The sequence below is a fragment of the Pinus tabuliformis genome, chromosome 1_1, assembly GCF_031772625.1.
Source record: "Pinus tabuliformis cultivar Carrire ecotype Pingquan chromosome 1_1, CPIR1, whole genome shotgun sequence".
Lineage (NCBI taxonomy): Eukaryota > Viridiplantae > Streptophyta > Pinopsida > Pinales > Pinaceae > Pinus > Pinus tabuliformis.
In genome coordinates, this window is record NC_142297.1 from 357340238 (window position 1) to 357346121 (window position 5884).

Genomic DNA, 5884 nt, shown 5'->3' on the forward strand with positions numbered 1-5884 from the left:
TGCGTAATCTAATGGCCCTCCCTTGGTACAATTTGTTAATCAACTATGAGATATCCATGCCAACGTAGAAATCCTCTGTGGAAACATATATGAAGACTGGAATGAGATTATGGCCTATATGAATGATGTGTAGTATAGACATAATGAATTCCTAGAGAAGTTGACTTCACTGAGACATAGTTGACATTGCGCTAATGAGAGAATGAACGAAATTGAGGTGTGTTTGGCTCACATTGACTTTGATGTCCATGAAGGTCACAGTCCTCTAGCACTTCCAGGTGGTCAAGCTTTACATCCCCCTCCTTGACATGAAAATTATTGGTCGCTCTCTAATTTTGTATGTATTTTGGAATATCCTCTCATTATATAATGAACTTTTTTTAGCGACAAAGAAAAAAAAAACATTTTATTGTTAATATTGTGTTGTTTAATTAAATCAACTTTAACTTTCAAAGTAAGGATATAGTTTCATAATTTTATAAGTAGTATTTAAAATGAGAGTTGTGGAATAAAGCTACAATTTTTCCAAATTCTCATTAAAATCTAGCGAGCTTCCAAAATCCTCAAACTTAAGAGCTATACCCTGCATTCCCAAAAAAAAATCACTAAATTTTATCAAAATCACGTTAAAAAAATTAATCAAACTTAATAACTTAATCTAATTTTGATAAGCATGAAAATATTTTTCCTAATACTTAGTATTCCACGTATTTTTACTATATAAAGTAATTGCTATTTTCATATATAAATCTTGCAAGAGGTTTCTGTAATAGATTTAGGTTGGTTTTCTATTTATTTAATAAAAAATTAATATCTAAAATTATATATATATATATATATATATATATATATATAAAAGGTTAGATTCTAATTGAGAAAGCGGTTAGATTCTAATTGAGAAAGCCTAATCTAAATTTATATGGGTTAAATTTATATTTCTTTGTTTATTTTTAGGTAAATGAATCATCACCTGTATGGCCTTTCTTGGAATATGCCGTTGACATAATTTCAACATGTATCACGCATTCATTATGCATGATTAATTTCGGCATCATCATGCATCTATGAATAAAATATAAGGTAAATTCGATACCTTTCTTGGAATATGCCGTTGACATAATTTCAACGTGTATCACGCATTCATTATGCATGATTAATTTCGGCATATCATGCATATATGAATAAAATATAAGGTAAATTCGATATACAGAACGAAATTGAGATTGTCATTTCTCTGTTATTTGCACTGGTACAGATTGTCATTTCTCTGTTATTTGCACTGGTACCCTTCATCTGTAGCGAGGAATTCATCCACTAAGAGGATTCGAGATGGTGCGCGCAAGCAAAGAAATGGTGGTGTACTGCTTCGACACTTTGGTGGCCCATTACACGGGCGAGCTCGTGCCGGCTCCTACCTTTGACAAGGGCCAACATTCATTCTTCGTCGCATGGAAAAGGGTTATTGGTGGGGAGCTTACTCTCAGAGGATGGACTGGTTCATTGGAAGCCACGTGTATTTCTAAGGGGTTGAAAGACTACACGCTTAGAAGTGCTCTACTTGATGGCCGCTTCCCAGCTATAGAGGGCGCAGAAATTCCAAACCTGGAATGCACAGTCTCTATTCTGACAGATTACGAGGATGCAGCCAATTATTTGGACTGGGAAATTGGAAAGCATGGCATCATTATTGATTCTACTGACTCGGATAGTAGAAGACGCGTTGGAACTTACTTGCCGGAAGTAGCTGCAGAACGAGGTTGGACGAAAACGGAGACAATTGACTCACTGATGCGCCAATCAGGGTATATGGGAAACATAACTGAGTCTCTTCCGGAAGGAGTCCGCATTATTCGTTACCAAACCAGTGTTTACAGCATGCATTACACTGATTATGTTACGTTTGCAACGAAAACCAAAGGTACTATCCCTGTTAATGGAACGAGGACATTTTATTAATGTGAAGGCTTCTTTGTGAAGTTGAAACAAACTCACAAGGGTTTGAATCGGAATGGAAGGATGTGTCACTGATTTATTTTCTTATTATACCTGCTCACGGCATGGTATATAGCGATCGATGCCATTAGCATTAGTTTGAACCAAAACATAAAGCTTAATATGAAGTTTTTTCGATTTATATCATGTTAAATAATTTTTCAGCCTATCGAATATTCACAATTCCATTCACATAATGCAGAGTCTTATTACCCGTGATTTTTATTTTTTTCCATAAACTTAGGAAATAGATCAAAACATATATAAAAAATTCGACCCTAACACTGATTAATGCTAATTTTAAAGGCAGCATTAAAACATAACCATGTTAACTGCTTTTCACATATGTTTGATATGTTTTTAGACATGTATTTGGTATGCTTTGCCGCATGATGGTGCGCTTCCATGTGCCTCTGCATGTGTATGTGACTATCGGCACGTTGGTGGGCTTCCATGCGCCCTGCATGTGTATGTGACTTGGGCATGTGGCGGTTGTCACGTTTTCTAACTAACAACCCGAGATGCAGTTTCTTGCAGAAGAACAATGAAGGACAATGAATTCGAGGGCCAAAGGACATATATCATCCAGGGCGGTTCTGCTGCAGAAAGAAGCCCTGGGGTTTTCCACAGAACTCAGATGTGATTTACTTTTCCACAAAACTCAGATGTGATTCAAGTAAATGACATTTCAAATCTTGTAAATTCAGATGTTGTTCACTTAAGTGACATCTCAAATCTTGTAAATTCGCCCATGGAAGAGAAGAACTGAGGCAGCCGCTCAAGTGGGAAGTTTTGGATGAATTTCTATGGCATAGGAAGCCATTATTGGATCATTGGCCTGAGGGCTCCGCAGCCCAAGGCTATGAGGCAGCGCTAGTGTAGTGGTGTAGAGAGGATCTTTAGGATGACATTGACGAGGATTTGTTCAAGCTGTGAAGGAACCGGGAATTGGAAAACGGGACTCTTGAGAAATTTATGGAGGCTGCTGCGAGATACAAGATTTATCTAGACCCTACAAATTCAAAATTTTCGAAACTTGCCTTCTTCTTTTTTTGTTTTGGCCAGCTTTTGCTATTTTTTTTTGACACTGCCATTTCCCCAAAAATGAACAGTTGAACTAGCTGAGTGATAGAATCGCAGGCCCTCAACATGCATTAATGAAAGGAAAAATTACGAAATTCCTCCGCTCACTGCCTTCTCTAATTCTGGGCTACACCAGCGGCTTCCACAGAGGTGATTTATCATCAAATTTTGGTAGCACTACAGCGGTGATTTATCATGAAACTTTGTTAGCACTACAGCAGGTTATCATTGTAGCAATTTGATTAACTGTAATTTGCTAGTGATTGATATTCTTCTGCATTTTTATAAATATATATAAATTGGTGTAACAAATTCTGGCAGCACTGCAGCAGGTTAGCATTGTAGCAATTTGATTAAGTGTGATTTTCTAGTGATTGATATTCCTCTACTTTTTTATAAATATATACAAAATATATACAAATTGGTGTAACAAACTCTGACAGCACTGCAGCAGGGTAGCATTGTAGCAATTTGATAATACTTGAGCTTAGCTTGAGACCTTGCTTCACCCTAGTACCAATCATTTATGATCACAAGCTCCTAGTCTTTCCACCTGCTAGAACTAGACCTTGTTCTATCTTTGTTGGCTAGATATTGAAATTCCTTACTGTTGCACTTAGTTAGTTGGTACTGTTACATTTGGATGGCCAAGTATGATTTCCTAGTGATTGATATTCCTCTTCCTTTTTATAAATATATATGAATTGGTGTAAACAAATTCTGATAGCACTGCAGCTGGTTATAAATCACCGAATGGACAAACCAAATACATGATTAGGGAATTTGTAATGAGTGCACAGATTATTAAAGGTGCATAAATTACTGAGTGTGCTGATTTATTTTCCTTTTCTCTAATTTATTTTCCTTTTCTCTAACAGTGGACTGCGATAATTTCAGTTCCTCTTTTTCAGTGATCTGTATTTGATCTTTTTCCCGAACTTGATACCACTCAACTCCAAGAATCGATATTTTGAATTTTTCATAGACATTAAATGTAAGTCACTTATTGCATATTTAAATTTGTGCAGACTTTAAAATTTTATTGAAATTCGTTTAGGTTGGTTATTAAATAAATGTTATATCAGCGTTTGTTTCACACTGACTTTAAGATGTTCTGCAGTGGATTAGCGCTGGCGTTATAGAGGTATTTTTTTTAAAGACTGTGCTTTGTTAAACATGCGCTGATATAACATTTGGTGGAGTGCAAAGGCACTGGAAGGTTGGGTCAAACGATTTTTTTTATTTCATGCCAGAAACAGTGTTAAGCATTTAAAATTTGTGAATAAGATATTTGGTTGGGAAACAGCAAAGCATAAACAAGTAATAATCTGAAATTTCCCCAATCCCAACATTGCCCGACGACAACTTAAAAATGTGGCAGTTCAATGGAAGGAATTTAAAAAAAAATTGTGGTGAGTTTACTCTGAAAAACCGCTGGTGCACGCTGTCTCAATCTATTAAACCCGCAGGTGTGGCGTGAATGATTTTATTTTATTGTTTTTTTGATATTTCAGAGGTGTGGCGTGAATGATTTTATTTTATTGTTTTTTTGATAATTCAGAGGGCGTGATTGCCAACGTTTGTGCTTTGAAAATCAACATTTGTATACTCAATTTTTTTTGCAACTTGGTGGTAGTATATAGTTGCATGAATCTTGTTTATTAAAACAAGCAAAGTCCGAATTGTGCAGAATTATGCATAATTGTTAATAACGCAAGCAGCAGCAGTTGATTCGAATTGTGCAGAATTATGCATAATTGTTAATAACGCAAGCAGCAGCAGTTGATTTGAAAGTTTTGATTTGAAAGTTTTGTTTTAAAGGCAAACGCATAAAGGCATAGGCAGTTTTTTTTTTTATTGCTGGTATTTAAAGTGGATTTTGGAGATTATTGTTTTTTGGTTGATACAAATGGCGAAAACTCAAAGTGCCCGGTTCGAAATCGAGAAATTTAATGGCAAAAATAATTTCGAGATTTGGAAGGTAAAGATGCATGATTTGATGGTACAGCAGGGCGTGGCAAAGGCATTGTTGGGCAGGTCCAAACTGCCTTCCCCGTGACAGATGATGAGTGGAATGAATTGGATGGCAGAGCCTTGAGCGGAATTCGGTTGTGTTTGGCTGATGATGTTTTATTTAACATCGTGTCAGAGAAGACTGCAGCTGGTTTGTGGACGAAGTTGGAGAAGCTGTATATGACAAAATCCTTGACAAATCGGATTCTCCTGAAACGGCAGCTTTACGGTTTGCGGATGAAAGAAGGTACCTCGATTACTAATCACCTGAATGTTTTTAATACCTTACTCGTGCAATTAGACAGTCTAGATGTGAAATTTGATTCAGAGGATAAGGCAATAACTCTATTATGTTCTTTGTCTGAATCCTGGGATCACTTTGTTACTTCCATAAGCTGTACTACATCAGAAATCTTTCAGTTTGACGATGTTGTTGGAGCCTTGTTGTCTGAGGAGACGAGGAAGAGAGGTCGAATGCAGACACCTCTACGTCAGAGGTAATGATGGCCAGAGGTCGCTCAAGAGAGAGACACTTCGGGGGAAAGCATAGCGACTCTCATTCAAAGTCCAAAGGAAAGAAGACAAAGGTGAAGTGCTGGCATTGTGGCAAGGCTGGACATGTGAAAAAGGATTGCTGGAAGCGAAAGTAGGCTGCTAAAGAAGGCTCTTCGACAGAAAAGAAGGAAGCCAACACCACAGATACAGGTTTAGTATCTGGTTTAGGTATGAGTGATGAGGTATTGTCTGTTAATGTTTCAAAACATGATCAACATTGGTTGTTAGATTCCGGGGCATC

The 5884-nt window shown here is 36.9% G+C and overlaps 1 pseudogene; it reads left to right on the forward strand.

Annotated features, from left to right (window-relative positions):
• Positions 1–1329: 1329 nt before the first annotated feature.
• LOC149213068 (uncharacterized protein At2g38710 pseudogene) lies at positions 1330–1956 on the forward strand (annotated as a pseudogene).
• The last annotated feature ends 3928 nt before the right edge of the window (positions 1957–5884 follow it).